The sequence below is a fragment of the Rhinopithecus bieti genome, unplaced genomic scaffold, assembly GCF_001698545.2.
Source record: "Rhinopithecus bieti isolate Rb0 unplaced genomic scaffold, ASM169854v2 scaffold_20101, whole genome shotgun sequence".
In the NCBI taxonomy this organism is placed as follows: domain Eukaryota; kingdom Metazoa; phylum Chordata; class Mammalia; order Primates; family Cercopithecidae; genus Rhinopithecus; species Rhinopithecus bieti.
This window is the reverse complement of record NW_016810242.1, coordinates 3,286,999-3,303,328: the sequence shown is the minus strand read 5'-3', so window position 1 is coordinate 3,303,328 and position 16,330 is coordinate 3,286,999.

The window sequence follows — 16,330 nt, the reverse complement described above, 5'->3', positions numbered from 1 at the left end:
CCTTCCAGTTATTGAGTTGGATAAATGTTTAGTCTTTTAAAAGTGTTACTGAGAGATTAAGGAAAATGTTGTTGGCTATATGCCAACAATAATACATACACCATACATACCATTATCAAACATAATTAAGTGCTCTTGAGAAATAGGAAAACTGAGGAATGGAACTCTTTTGTTGTTAAATGTCATACAATTACTTGAAACTTGAATTAGGGTTTCATAGATATAAATGAGCCAGGGTCCCTACATCTGCCAATAATTTTCACAGCTTATTGTAAAAGCAGTGAAGTTTTCACTTGGACTTTGAAAAGAAAAAACCATGTGACTCATGAGCAAGGCCATGGATATACTAAATTCTTATGCCTACTGAATTCGAATTTGAATAATTAGCCCAGATCTGTTTCTCACGTTAACTTATAAAACAATACTTTTATTAACCTTAAGAATTGTGTTAAGTTCAAATTTGTGAACTTGGTAAGATTAAGAATTTGTATATAGGCCGGGCGTGGTGGCTCACACTTGTAATCCCAGCACTTTGGGAGGCTGAGGCGGGCGGATCACCTGAGGTCAGGAGTTCTAGACCAGCCTGACCAACGTGGTGAAGCTGGTCTCTACTAAAAATACAAAAAAAATTAGCCGGGCTTGGTGGTTGGCGCCTGTAATTCCAGCTGCTCAGGAGGCTGAGGCAGGGGAATCACTTGAACCCGGGAGGCAGAGGTTGCAGTGAGCCAAGATTGCGCCACTGCACTCCAGCCTGGGCGACAGACAGAGGTCCTACTCAAAAGAAAAAAAGAACTTGCATATAAAAATATAGAAAAGGTCGGGCGCGGTGGCTCAAGCCTGTAATCCACAGCACTTTGGGAGGCCAAGACGGGGGCCGGTGATGAGGTCAGAAGATCGAGACCATTCCGTAGCTAACACGGTGACAACCCGTCGTCTCTACTTAAAAAATACAAAAAACCTAGCCGGGGAGGTGGCGGTTTCGCCTATTGTCCACTACTCGGGAGGCCTGAGGCAGGAAATGCGCAGAAAACCACGGGAGCGAGTTGACAGTGAGCTGAGATCCGGCCACTGCACTCCAGCCTGGACAGAGGGAGAACTCCGGCTCTCAGAAAGAAAAAAAAAAAAAAAAAAATATATATATAGTATATATATATATATATAGAAAAAAGTTTATTCTCAATCTCTTTTATAAAATAAGTGTCCCTTCCCATTCATTGATAAATGAAAGCAGTGGCTTTTTACACCAAATTTTCTTTACCAGAGCACTTTTATCACAATTAAATTCTGTGCGTTGCTTTATGGATTCCAATTGCTTTTGCCAAAATACAAGAAATATGCAAAGTCTTAGTATAACAAAAAGTACTAATGTATAAAATAGAAATGCCATTATGTAAAACAGAAATCAATAAGAATTGAATATGCTTAAAAGTCATTTCAGAGGAATCACCATTATGTAATAGTTTTTTTACAATCCATCAAAATTATTTCCAAGGGGCAAGCCAAGGAACTAATTTAGATATAGAACAAACAGTTCAAAGAGACCACCACTGCAATAAACCAATCAACAAGCAACACAATTCATTACAGCTGTCAAAACAAAATCAAACTGGCATGGTAAGAAAGCTTATTTTTTCAGTAATACCGAATTCTATTACAACCAAAAGAATTTCAGTAATAATATATACCTTTGTTATTTCTCTAACCTTTAATCTCTTTTTTCAAATATATATAGTTGCTGGACATTTTGAAGAAATTTGTTGGTTGTGTTTACGATATCACAATTTAAAATATAGTCAAAGTTAGCATTCCCAAAATTCACCTTGAGGGAAAGGATGCGTAAGGGAACTTCCAAGGGCTAGACAGACATTTTCCAGAAAACTGACACTATGGTAGGAGAGCCTGCCGTAATTCCTAATCAAGAGAGATATGTCACAAGTCTCCAGATACCAACAACAAAGATAATCAACAGTCCGTTCAAATCTGAGCACCATGTTAATTTTACAGTTTACATTTACAGTTAAGTTGCATCTCACAGGGGCAACTCTATGTGGGGTGTTGAGCAGCAGGGATTTATTTGCTTAATAATCGTTAATGTTTTCCTAGAATAATTCTTCAAAAGGCCGGAAAGTATATAAATGTTTGCACACACTTATGCTTTTCAATATTAACTTTAAAGATAGTTTTAGTAGGCCGGGCGCAGTGGCTCATGCCTGTAATCCCAGCACTTTGGGAGGCCAAGGCGGGCAGATCACGAGGTCAGGAGATTGAGACCATCCTGGCTAACGCAGTGAAACCCTGTCTCTACTAAAAATACAAAAAAAAAAAAAAAAAATTTAACTGGGCGTGGTGGTGGGCGCCTGTAGTCCCAGCTACTTGGAGAATCGCTTGAACCTGGGAGGCAGAGCTTGCAGTGAGCCAAGATCGTGCCACTGCACTCCAGCCTGGGTGACAGAGCAAGACTCCGTCTCAAAAAAAAAAAAAAGATAGTTTTAGTAATGACTTGTTTATCTGACAGTATTAGGAAAGGGGGCAGCAAGGGATTGGATATAATTAGATATTCTAAATAACAGAGTTTCATCTTGAAGTACTAGAAACAATTTAATTTAAACCATTTTTATTTATTTTTCCTGAAATATCACCAACTCTGTCTTAAAGCAATAAAACACAGTACGGTTGTCTTGGTATCCACAGGAACTTCCAGGGTACCCAAATCCATGGATGTTCAAGTCCCTGATATAAAATGGCAGAGTAGGCCAGGTGCAGTGGCTCATGCCTGTAATCCCAGCACTTTGAGAGGCCGAGGCGGGCAGATCACGAGGTCAAGAAATTGAGACCATCCTGGCCAACATGGTGAAACTCTGCCTGTACTAAAAATACAAAAATTAGCTGGGCGTGGTGGCAGGCACCTATAGTCCCAGCTACTGGGGAGGCTGAGGCAGGAGAATCGCTTGAATCCGGGAGGCAGAGGCTGCAGTGAGCCGAGATCGCACCATTGCACTCCAGCCTGGCAACAGAGGGAGACTCTGTCTCAGAAAAAATAAATAAATAAAATGGCAGATTTGCATATAACCTATGCATATCCTCCCGTATACTTCAAATCATCTTTAGATTACTTATAATCTCTAATACAATGTAAATGCTATGTAAATCATTGTTAAACCATATTTTAACATTTATATTATTTTTTATTGTTGCATTGTTATTTTTAATTTTTTTCCCTAATATTTTCCATCTATGGATGTGGAGCCCATTGACATGGAAGGCCAACTGTATAGCTGAACCTATTTCTGATAGCCTAGAGGTGCCTCAGGAATAGGTAAAGATAAAAAACAAAAGCTATAGTACCAAGATATCTTCAGGAGCTAACAAGTACTGTACTTGGTACTCTTCACCATACGCTAAGTAATCACAGCCTTCCTGCATTCTTCTGAGTCTAATGGATTTGGTGGCCCTCATAACTGATCTTTCTGCTGTGCCTTCTTGTTCTTGCCCCTGTTGCTACAGACTAGCTCTGCACACACATTTCACACACACACACCTCCCCTTGAATTGTCTTATCATGTTAGAGTGGGCTGGGAAACTAAATAACCAGTTTAAAAATGCATATAAGGCCAGGCACGGTGGGTCACGCCCATAATCCCAGCACTTTGGGAGGCCAAGGTGGGCGGATCACCTGAGGTCAGGAGTTTGAGACCAGCCTGGCCAACATGATGAAACCCTGTCTCTACTAAAAGTACAAAAAATTAGCCAGGCAAGGTGGTGGGCGCCTGTAATCCCAGCTACTCAGGAGGCTGATGCAGGAGAATCAGTTGAACCCGAGAGGCGGAGGTTGCAGTCAGCCGAGATCTTGCCACTGCACTCCAGCCTGGGCAACAAAAGCAAAACTCCATCTCAAAATATATAAATAAATAAGCATATAAAATAAGAAAAGGCTAAAACAATTCTGATATTTTGGGAGCATTTACTTAGTGTAAAGACCTTCCACTTGCTTTGATATTTTCCTCTGTATTTTGGATCATTACATTTACCAGACAACTTTTTTTCCAGATAAGTGAATTATTACTATATTCTACTTCCTTTATAACATTTTTAGGCATTATTCTTTACATTTAATGAATGAAAGGAAAGGATTTTGGTTGAGTGTTCATCTCTATAGTTTTCTTTTATATATTCTGCATGTTAAAAGAGGTTAGAAAATTTTTTAAAAACAGGAATTCATAAATGCATACCAATAATTAATTGATAAAACAAATGGAGCAAAAGGAAATACTCTTGCTTATGGTAGAGTGTTGAGAGATTGTTGAAGTTAGCAAATCATCATTTTGCAACCAGTTAGGGCAAAGATTGGGTAAGGCAAAAACCATCTTATATCTAAACATAGGAAGACATGTTGATGAGGAACAAGATATTTGCATGATCTTACAGTATTTTTCCATAGACTTCTTACTAGTTGCAAGGAAAAGAGTAATTATACACTGGATAAATTGGACAAAACCCTCACCAGGTGATGAAAATTAACATCACTGATGAGGGACAGATGGACATCATTTGCCTCCAGATGTGATTCCCCGAAGACACAGCATCTAATGAGGAAATGAGGAATCCAATGAGGAAATACCAGACAAATCCCAAGTGAGGAACGTTTTGTTTTGTTTTTTAAAAGGGGTAGGGGTGCTGTATCCTTCAAAGATGTCACTGTCATAAAAGATAAAGGCTGTGAAAATATTCCAGCTGAAGAGCCATGGCAGCTAAACGTAATATGAGATACTAGACTGGATTCTTTCCTGGAGGAAGAAGAAAATGCTATATAGGACACTATTCAGTTAATTGGAAAACTGATGGTAGACTGATTAGATAAAAATATTTCATCAATGTTAAAGTCACTGAAACTGGTAACTGTGCTGTGGTTATGTCTCTATTCTTAGATAATATATACTGAAGTATTTCAGAATAAAGGGCCAGGCCGTAGGTATGGTTCTGAAAAAAAAAATATATATATATAGTGAGAGAGAAAACAGAAATGATAAAAAGGTAAAATGTTAATAATAGGCGACTCTGGGTAAACAGTAGATATTCTTTGCAGTCTTTCTATAATTTTGAAATTAGTTCAAAATGGAACGGTTTATTTAAGGTTACAGTTTTAAAGAAGCAGGAGCAGCAGAAGTAAGCAATCCATAGACTATAACATCAGAATAATTTTAAATGACCACCTTACTGCAAGATTCCATATGCTTTCTGAAGTTGTTGACTGCCTCCATGAAATTGCCTCATCTTTCAGGTTAAAATTAGAGAGACAAGATGTCTTATAACTGAAGAGGCATCTTATTCACCTTTTCATTTTATAAATGAGGGAACTGAGGCTCAGAGATTCAAGAGACTTGCTCAAAGCCCCTTAACCACTTATGACAGAGGACAATCTTGATTTTACTTCTATCTCTACAACTCCTAAGCTGCTACGGCCAGTTTATATCACTTTCTCTCTTTTCTCCTTCCTGACTTTGCATTTCCTAATAGCTTTGTATTGTCTTCTTTCTATGATTATACAAGGAACCTATATGCGGGCTTACTCTTTGAACTATCACTGCTCCACTGGTAATTCTTACCCAGGCTTCTGTAGCACATCTCTCATTGCCCCCATGATGTCTACATTAGGACATTTCATCATCAGTTCAACCTCTACAGGTTCAAACTGAAAAAAACCATAGAAGAAAAAATTGTAACGGCTAAGAAAATCTATTCATCCTTACCAATAATCAAAGAAATGCACATTAAAACAAGATTTGTTTTGCCTAATAGCTTGCCCAATTAATAAGATTTGTAATATTTTGTTCTAGCAAGGATGTGGGCTACAGACTCTTTCATATCCTGATTAGTGTAAATAAGCATATCTCTTTCATGGACAATTTGCCAAAATCAATGAAAAACATAAATGTATATAAACTTTGACCCAGCAATTTCACACATAGGTATTTATCTTACAAAAATACTGTGATACTGTTCAAAGAGACGTACAAGACTGTTCATTAAGCATTGTAATAGCAAAAATTGGAATATTATATGTCCATCAACAAGTGAGTCAGTAAATACAAAATCACAGTATTTTTTTACAGTGAAAAGATAGCTCTATATGAATCAATATTGGAAAAAAGGTTGAAGAGAAATATACATACTATGATTTCATTTCCTTTTATGTACATAGAAATCAGCCTAGAAAGCTATACAACAGATTATTACAAGATAATAGAATTGGGGGATGGAGAAGAGAACTTTCATTTTCCACTTTATACATTTCTATTGTTTGTTGTTGTTGGAGGATTTTGTTGCTAGAAGCATGTATATCTTCTATAAAAACAACAAAGGTGTTGCTTTCTTTTTAAACTGAAAATATTTAATTCCTTAATCATCATCCCCTCCAACATCACTGTTTCCATTATTTCTTTTCTCTCTCAGGCTTTAAAATGACCTTTAACTCTTTTTCTCTCCTTCGTCATGTATCCATTTAGTCCTGATTCTTGTAAAAAAATTTTACTGCAATTATTAGCACCAACCACATATGTAGAAAGGTAATTCTGATATCTTAGATTTAGCTACTCCTCACACCTTTCTTTTCACACACCTTTTCCTACACCACTATTTTCATTGTGTCACACGTCTTCCTCATCCCCCTCACTTCCCAATTCAAAAATCCCCAGCTGTTGCTTTTGATTTAGTAAGGTGATATCTAGGGACTAACGTTAAGCCCGGTCTCCCCTACTAATTCACCTCATCACCACTCTACACACTAGCCAAACCATTCTTTTATGTATTCAATAAGCGAACACTTATTCTCTGATCACCAAATACCCTTCTACTCATGTCATTTCACTCCAGTGCACCTTTTCCATACCCTTTCTGTCTGTCCTAAGACTTTCTTTAGGATCTGACTTAAGACCCACCTCTACTCCTTCCAAGAGGATGTGCTGATTGATACGTCTATTTCACACTGACATCTCCTTTCTCCAAACTCCTGTTGAGGTTTTCACTGGCATCCTGTCTCACTTTGGCAATTTATTATGTAATGCCTTACAGTTTTGTCAAAGTGTGAACTTCTCATATCCCCCAACAGACTGTAAATTCCTGGAAAGCACGATCCCTGATTTTTTCCCTGGATTCATTTTTGCTGAGCATTTACAATAGACACACAACACATTAAATGCCTCACCTATGTCACCTAATTTAGTTCTCACAACAACCTTGAAAGGTAGACATTTTTGCCACATTTTGGTAGTGGGACAAGGTTAAATGACTTGTCCAAGGTCATGCTGCTAGGAAATGGCAAAGTTAGTTATCAGATCCAAGCAGACCAATTCACAGTCTCCATGCTCTGTTGCCTCCCTATAAAACTGCGTTTCCCATGTATTCATCAGTTAACAACACAATGTCACAGATGTCAATGAGGCTTGGAAGATACTTATTGAATATAATATGCTTTGTGCTAACAATCAGCAATCCAACATGTGCTACCCGGTACATGTCTAATACAGGTTTAGTATTTTCTATAATTTAGTCCTGTTATAGAAACTTATTCAAGAGCTCCGCAGAGTAAAACTAGTTTCAAAATCTTAATACTTTTAGAATAATGGGAAAGTTAAATTGGAAAAAAATGGCATTAGGTCCAATTCCTCATTTTGTCCACCCAAGTGTATTAAAAATATATGTTTCAGGAGATAATTTTCTACCATAATAGCACAGTAATAAAGTTAGTTATCGCATTACAGATGGGAAAGGCTTACTGCATAACCACTGAGTCTACTTCCCTGGAGAGATGCAATTCTATCTGTGGTTTCACATTCCAGAAAGAAGTATTCTTACTCCTTCTGGAAATTAGTAACATAAGCATTTTAAAGTACTTATGTTAGATCAACCAGTAAATTTTATATAATTTTTACTACATTTAATTGAGACTTCACTCAGCAAGAAAGACTTTCTTAATTATGATATAATCCAACATATACAGGTTTGATATTCATTGTTGAGTGCTGGCAATTGTATTTGTCACTAAAAGGCACTATATCTGTAACAGAGTAGTTATTAATTAAGATTATTAGACTTGGGAAAGTATAAGTGGTAATAAAATTAGTTACAAATTGACTTTCAAACTACGACTCCAGTTAGAAAACATGACTTCAAAATAAAACAGCCTGATGTGTTAGTCATTTTCAAAAAATTGGTAGGAATATACTGATATGTATTACACTATAAATGTTAACAGTATACACATTGAACCTAAAATAAAATCACTTTAAAACTAATGGGCTTTAGGGCTGAGTTACATCTAAACATAAATACCCGCAAAAACTTACTTATATTTCAGTACTTTTTGTTCCTATCAATGTTATTAATTTTGAAATATACCCACAACAGAGGCAGTGCTTCTGGCAGATAAAAACCAAATTTACTGACCACCTTCTATACTTGGTAAATTGAATATACATGTTTATCCATGCTACCTCCCAAAATTTCCCTAAAATTATAATAAAGAACAAAAAGAATGGAAGAGATGGAAACAAATGATAAATTTTGGAAGATAGAGAAAAAGACAAATAGTAATTGAGTTAGTTAAGCAGAGAAAAATGAAATCCACTGCCTATAGAGGTGAAAGGCAAAAATAAGCCAGCTGATTTGCACAGCAGAACTTTGGAAATTTTGGGAATTGGAGACACCAGATACTAAGGAAAATGGGGATGAGAAGTGCCTCTAAAAACAATACTGGATAAAAGTCTGTAAAAAGAACAGTTGCAGCCTCCGTCCTACCTCAAGCTACCACACCATCCCCACCCCAAAAGGAGAATGCACTTTTGCTCTGTGGAGATTTAAACTGGAGAGATTGAGGAGATGTATCTGACTCTTAATTATGAGCAAGCAGTGAAGGACCACCAAACATTTTAGGAAAGTCTCTCACATGCTAGGCAGAGAGCATCTCCCAGTCCCAGCCAACACCCACCCCCACACCAGCCCCGAACATACCTGCCCCCTCCGAAAACAAAAGGCAGGAACAGAGAGAAATTTTTTTAAGTTTAATATCTGTGGAAAGATACAACATTGCATTCGTTAACATTGCATTCAAATAAGGCTACGATGCCATGAAAAACTTAAATCAAAGAACAGAAAAAGGCTCTTACAAATTACAAATGTAATAGCTAACATAAAGATGTTAACAGGAAGTTGGAAAGTAAATTGAAGTTTCCCAGAGAGTAAAAGACTCTAGGTCAGGCATGGTGGCTCAAAGCCTGTAATCCCAGCACTTTGGGAGGCCTAGGTAGGAGGACTGCTTGAGCCCAGGAGTTTGAAACCAGCCTGGGCAACAAAGTGAGAAGCTGTCTCTACAAAAAAATACAAAGATTAGCCAGGTGTGGTCGCATGTGCTTGTGGTCCCAACCACTTGGGAGACCGAAGCAAGAAGATCACTTGAGCCTGGGAGGTTGAGGCTGCGGTGAGCTATGACTATACCACTGCATTCCAGCCTGGGCCACAGAGTGAGACCTTGTCTCTAAACAAACAAACAAAAAACTCTAGACCTAACCATATTGTAACTCTACACTGAGCTAAGAATGTAGGCAAATCAGTGCTTTATAAACTGCTGATGGGAAAGAAATTGGTAAAATTTCTACTGAGGACAGTTTGGCAATTTCTCTCAAAAAAAGTTACAAATTCCATTTCTAGGAATTTTATCCTACAGATAAACTCATTTGTGTTTAAAAAGAGGTATATGCAAAGACAGTAATAGTAAAAGACTAAATATACTTAATGTCATCAATAGGAGACTGTTCAAGTAATTACATTACACCCATACACTGGAATGCTGTGCAGCCGTTTTAAAAATGAGGTTGCTCTAGATGACCCACATGGCATGATTTCTAAGGCATACTGGAAAAAGCAAGACATGGAACTTTGTGCTTAAATACAGAGAGCACATTTCTAGAAAAATACACCTGAGTTGACAATGATGGTTACCTCCGATAAGGGGAGCTGAGGGCTGGGGCATGGGTGAGAGGGAGACTAAGTTTTCAAAGTTTGCCCTTTTGTATCTTTTTAATTTTGTATTTATTTTTTAAAACTATTTTTAATCTATAGGGTTAATGCTTCCATTTATCTTCATTAAAATGTATTCATCTCTAATCAAAATAAGGTTTATAACTCTCATCTGATTTATTCCTAAATCCTTTAGGATCTTTTGGTTAAAGCACCCAAAATTAGACCCTGAACTATAATAACCAATACCCTTGAATTGAACATGGCATCTTATTATAATCAATTAAGGTATACTGTCCTCTTTTTGGTTTTTAACTATATGGCAATACTGATAACTGGTGATCCTATTTTATCATAGTCATTGTGCATGTACCTCTTTTCCTACACTTCTACCATGACCTATAGCCTCTAGTAAAATGGTGGTCCTGAGTGACTGTGAACCTGTACACATCCCTCCCCTGACCTGCAAAGGTGATGGAGGACCTAGGCCAAGCTCAATCTTCCTGCCTTTTCCGGAAATTTGGAAAAGGGTCACTGAGAAACAGTCAGTTAGCCTTAGAAGCCAAACCACAAGGTTATGTAGTGCTCAATTAATGGCAGAAAAGACACAAGTAAGCAGAGAAAGAAAGCCAGTCTCCAGAGAGAGGTACAAGGCTGATGAGGGACAGAAACCACATGGGAGATGATTCCTGTCTTTCCAATTCCAGACCCATTGGCCTTTTATTGCTTGTACATCCTGGTGCTTGTCTGCTATGTCTGTTTCTTAAGCTGGTGCGAGTAGTTTTCTATTCCTTGTGCCAAACCATTCCCTCCCTCCCTCCCTCCCTCCCTCCTTCCTTCCTTCTTTCCTTCCTTCCTTCCTTCTGTTGCTCAGGCTGGAGTGGAGTGGCATGATCATGGCTCACTGCAGCCTTGACCTGCTGGACTAAGGTGATCCTCTCACCTCAGTCTCCTGAGTAGCTGGGGCTACAGATGCGCACCGCCACACCCAGCTAATTATGATACAGAGTCCTTCTTTTTCTTTCTCTTTCTTTCTTCTTTCTTTTTCTTTCTTTCTTTCCTTTCTTTCTTCTTTCTCTTTTCTTTCTCTTTTTTCCTCCTTTCCTTCCCTCCCTCCCTTTCTCCCTTCCTTCCTCCCTTCTTCTCTCTCTCCCTCCCTCCTTCCCTCTCCCCTTTTCTTTCTTTTTCTTTCTTTCTTTCTTTTCTTTCTTTCTTTTTCTTTTCTTTCTTTCTGTCTTTCTTTCCTTTCTTTCCTTCTTTCTTTCGTTCGTTCTTTCTTTCTTTCTTTCTCTTCCTTCTTTCAAATGGGGTCTTGCTTTGTTGCTCAGGCTGCAGTGCAGTGGCATGATCATGGCTCACTGTGGCCTTGACCTGCTGGACTCAGGTGATCCTCCCACCTCAGTCTCCTGAGTAGCTGGGGCTACAGACACGCACCACCACACCCAGCTAATTATGATACGGAGTCCTTTTTCTTTCTCTTCTCTTTCTTTACTTCTCTTTTCTTTCTTTTTCTTTCTTTTCTTTCTCTTTCTCTTTTCCTCCTTCTTTCCTTCCCTCCCTTTCTTCCTCCCTTCCTTGTCTCCCTCCCTCCCCTTCTTTCTTTCTCTTTCTTTCTTTTTCTCTTTCTTTCAAATGGGGTCTTGCTCTGTTGCTCAGGCTGGTGCAGTGGCATGATCATGGCTCACTGCGGCCTTGACCTGCTGGGCTCAGATGATCCTCCCACCTCAGTCTCCTGAGTAGCTGGGGCTACAGACACGCACCACCACACCCAGCTAATTTAAAACAATTTTTGTACAGAAGGATGTCACTGTGTTGCCCAGGCTGATCTTGAACTCCTGGGCTCAAGCAATCCTCCTGCCTTGACTTCCCAAAGGGCTGAGATGTAGACTATTTTCCAGCCTCCTTATTAAAGACTGATCTTTTATTTATTAATACTTCTCAATATTTATCCCAGTAGAAATAATATTATAATGGGAGCATGGTGATGTGGAAGTTAGTCATCATTCTCCCAGTAAACCACAGTAAACAACTCAACCTTCCTTTCTATATCCAGTTTCTTTTACTTTAAAATTAGGATGAGAATATTTGCCTTACCTTCTTTATAACTTTAGTCTGAGGATTAAATAATATTACAAAGGCAAAGATAACTTTGAAAAGTGTTTTAAGGCTGGGCACTTTGGGAGGCTGAGGCAGGCAGATCACTTGAGGTCAGGAGTTCAAGACCAGCCAGGTCAACATGATGAAACCCCATCTTTACTAAAAATACAAAAAATAGCCGGGCATGGTGGCAGCCACCTGTAATCTCAGCTACCTGGGAAGCTGAGGCAGAAGAATTTTTTGAGCCTGGGGGGTGGAGGTTGCAGTGAGCTGAGATCACATCATTGCACTACAGCCTGAGTGACAAAGCCAGACTCTGTCTCAAAAAAAAAAAAAAAAAAAGAAAAGTTTAAAAATATCAGGTATTATAAGTAGTATTATGGTTATGTGTCATAATATCAATTTCAGAGCACTTCCTGAAGTCACTGAAGTTAATTTGAGTGTTTGGTGTTAACTTGAAGTTGCAAGGCCTGCAGGGTCTTAGTTGTCTCCATTTTCTTTCCTTTGTTTCCAGATTGCTGACCTGGATCAATACATCAATGTGCAGGCTGGGCTGTGTTTGCCTAGTTCCAGATTTGTCCCTCAACACTATCTTTCAGATACCTTCCAATTCTCTGCTTCCCCAACCCCTGGCTAGCCTTGTCCTACCCATGTCCAGGTCAGGCTCCTGGAAAATGAAGCGGGCCCACCTTGTCTGGAAAGGGAATTCAAACAAACTTACCTGGGTAGCACTTAATCAACCCACCCCATTCTCTCCTGAGTTGTTCACATGATAAACCCATGTCAGACTCCAAACTCACATTGTAAAATCTCACTCTCCTGCCACATCTCTGCAATATCTTAGAGAGACAGCCACCTCATCGTATCAGATCAATTAATCATCTTTCAACATCTATCCCCCTTCAGGAAGGACAAAACTCCATCCCATCCTTCTTACAAACATGTGCTCTCTTCTGACTTCTTTCCCTTGGATATTTATTTCAATTTGATATTACCTGAATACATCTATTTCCCGTTATGCAGGGCACCAGTATGATTTTCTCAGGTTTCATACAACCCCCTAGCGACAGCCAAATGGATGCTTAAGCTACAAATGAGTTAGGTTTCAAATGAGATATGAATCCTATTCAATTAACTGTATAAAATTTGTTATATAACCAGCAAACAGAAGTTTAAGTCTAAAAATAGTATTCAAGATCTAGGACAAGAGGTGGAGACAAAAATCAGGAAGAATATGAAATCCTCAGGAAAAGAAATAATTAAACTACTAGGTTAGTATTTGTTTTCTACAGAAAAACTTCCAACATAACCCATGCTATAGTGGGATTTAGAACATACCGATAAGAAAGTAAGTTTCCTCCCTGAATGTCATCAGGAAGAAACTAAAAGTGTAAACTTGGAAACTGCAGCATGCTAAAAATCTCTCTTCACATGAAAAAAAGAATGTGTTATAATAGAAAAAATTATAAAAGAAGAGTCTGGAAAATAATTGTACACAAAAGTGATCATATAGTTAATACAAATATTCTTAAGAGTGGAAAATGTCACTCTTTCTGACTCATACCAAGCAATGTCTTGATACACAATCTATTCCCAAAATGAATCTCTCTACCAGGAATGGTGGGGGGTGGAGATGGAGAGAGGAGAGTCAGGGGTTGTACGGATGATCAGTTCTGTTGTTTAGCTATGTAATCTAATAAATTCTTATCTGATTCATTTCTTGCTCATTTAATGGGAGTCTCATCAGCCTCTGAGCAGCCTGATTAAATTTCTCATCCTGCAAAGCCAAGGTAGAACTAGTCCCAATAGCTATTGTACCCCATGAGGCCCTTCCTAAAGGACTAGATTCCCCTCATGTTCGTCATGTTCATTGTTACATTTGGCATCTGGGCTCCTTTGTGCACCAAAGACTAACCTATTTTTTAAGTGTGCTTATCACTGTGTTGCCAGTTGGCACTGCCCTTCCAGGGCACTCTCTGTCTTGTATTTCATTAATGTATAACTTCTTATAATAGACTCTAAGTTCCTTGAGGATAAAAGTGCCTTCGAATTTGTAGTCCTTTATTACCACCATCCCAATGTCTTGCACAGAGAAAATTTTCACTAAAAGGTTTTCATACATAAGAAATCAAGGTGAACAATACTGATAATGCACAAGTCACTTTACCAAAGTCCTCAAATTAAAATTTCCACAATCATAAACCACGATTCCTTCAAAATCCAGGTCATGGCTCACTTTCTCCAGAAAACATTCTCTTTTATCTCTTGTTTCCTTAATTCTTATTTCTTGATTTTTATTAGGGATATGACAGTGTATACCTTGACTAAAGAAGCTGTTTTTAATGTTATACATGTTTCTTTTTTTCTCTTTCTTTCTTTTTTTTTGACAGAGTCTCACTCTGTCACCCAGGCTGGAGTGCGGTGATGTGATCTCGGCTCACTGCAACCTCTAACTCCCAGGTGCAAGCTATTTTCCTGCCTCAGCCTCCTGAGTAGCTGGAATTACAGGTGCACACCACCCCTCCCGGCTAATTTTTGTATTTTTAGTAGAGTCGATGTTTTGCCATATTGGCCATGCTGGTCTTGAACTCCTGACCTCAGTGATCTACCCGCCTCATCTTCCCAAAGTGCTGGGATTACAGGCATGAGCCACCGTGCCCGGCCTGCTGTACCTGTTTTAAAGACATATTATAAGCAGATGCTTTCTCTTCCCAGCTAGTTTCTAAGTATTTTTGAAAGTAAGGAACCATATCTTCAATTTCCTCACACCATTCATACACGATTCTGCATACAGTTTTAAGTAATATTTATCCAGTGCTTTCCAGGTGCCAGGTGGTTTTTAAACACTTCATATGGATTTGATCAACCCTCATGGCAACACTACAGTACTAGACATAAGTAACTAACTCAAGGTCACACAAACAGAAAGTGGCAGCACCAGGATTTGATCTCAGGCAGTCTTGCTCTAGGGCCCTTGTCTTAACCACTCTACTTTACAGCCTCCTAAACAAAAAACATTAATATAAATCTGCTTTATTGCCATGTAGACAGAAAACATTACAGTAGCTTCAAGAACAATTGGTTTAATCTAAAAAGTTTATTAAAGCCATGCTTTTTGGTAAATGGTGGTTTGTGCTGTAGTCAGACAGAAGAGATTTTTCTGCTCCTTTTGTTTCTCTCTTTGCTCCTTTTATTATTTATACTGCTAAAATAGCTGCCTTACTACCATAATGTGATTCTGTTTTTCATGGAAAAGTTTGCACTGCCACCAAGTTATCCATAACACCACAACTTCTTGACAAGTTGGTCATTTCTGACACTTTTGTACGTCTCAGAATGTCAGTCCCAAGGCCCCTTGCTGCTCCTGCCTCACATACAACAGCAACAACAGATTTACCTGAGGGTGGGTCTCAGCTCTGCTACTTACCAGCTGTGGAACCTTTTTTCTTTTTTTTTTTTTTAGTTGGAATCTGCTCTGTTTCCCAGACTGAAGTGCAGTGGTACGATCTCGGCTCACTGCAATCTCTGCCTCCTGGGTTCAAGCGATGATCCTGCCTCAGCCTCCCAAGTAGCTGGGATTATAGGCATGCACCACCACAGCTGGCTGATTTTTGTATTTTTAGTAGAGATGGAGTTTCACCATGTTGACCAGGCTGGTCTCGAACTCCTGACCTCATGTGATCTGCCCACCTTGGCCTCCCAAATTGCTGGGATTACAGGCGTGAGCCACCGTGCCCAGCCCCAGCTGTGGAGACTTGGGCAAATCGTTGAAATTGTCTTCACCTCAGTTCTTCATCAGACAAACAAGGACAATAAAATCTTCATGAGAGTGTTACTATGAGGTTCAGAGATGATGTAGGGAAAGTAACTAGCACAGCCTCTGGCATATAGTAGGTGCTGAATTAATAGTAGTTGTTATTATTCTCTTAGCAATTCATACAAGTATTGCGGCACAAGAATGATCAACATAGAGCTGTTCTTAAAGATGTGCCCACTCACTGAGCCTCCTGGTACTGTAGCTTTTTTGTTGTGCTGTTGTTAAAACTGCTTGGATTATAAATCTCACAGATTCTTGTACCCCATTAATCAGTGAAAGGACATAGTGTCTTTATGGATTTGCATATTATTGCTTTAGATCCTAGTCACTCCGGAGAATTTGCTGTGAGGCAGCTGGTCATTTCACCTTCCTTGGTTAGCCCCACAGCTGTCAAATAGAGAGAAC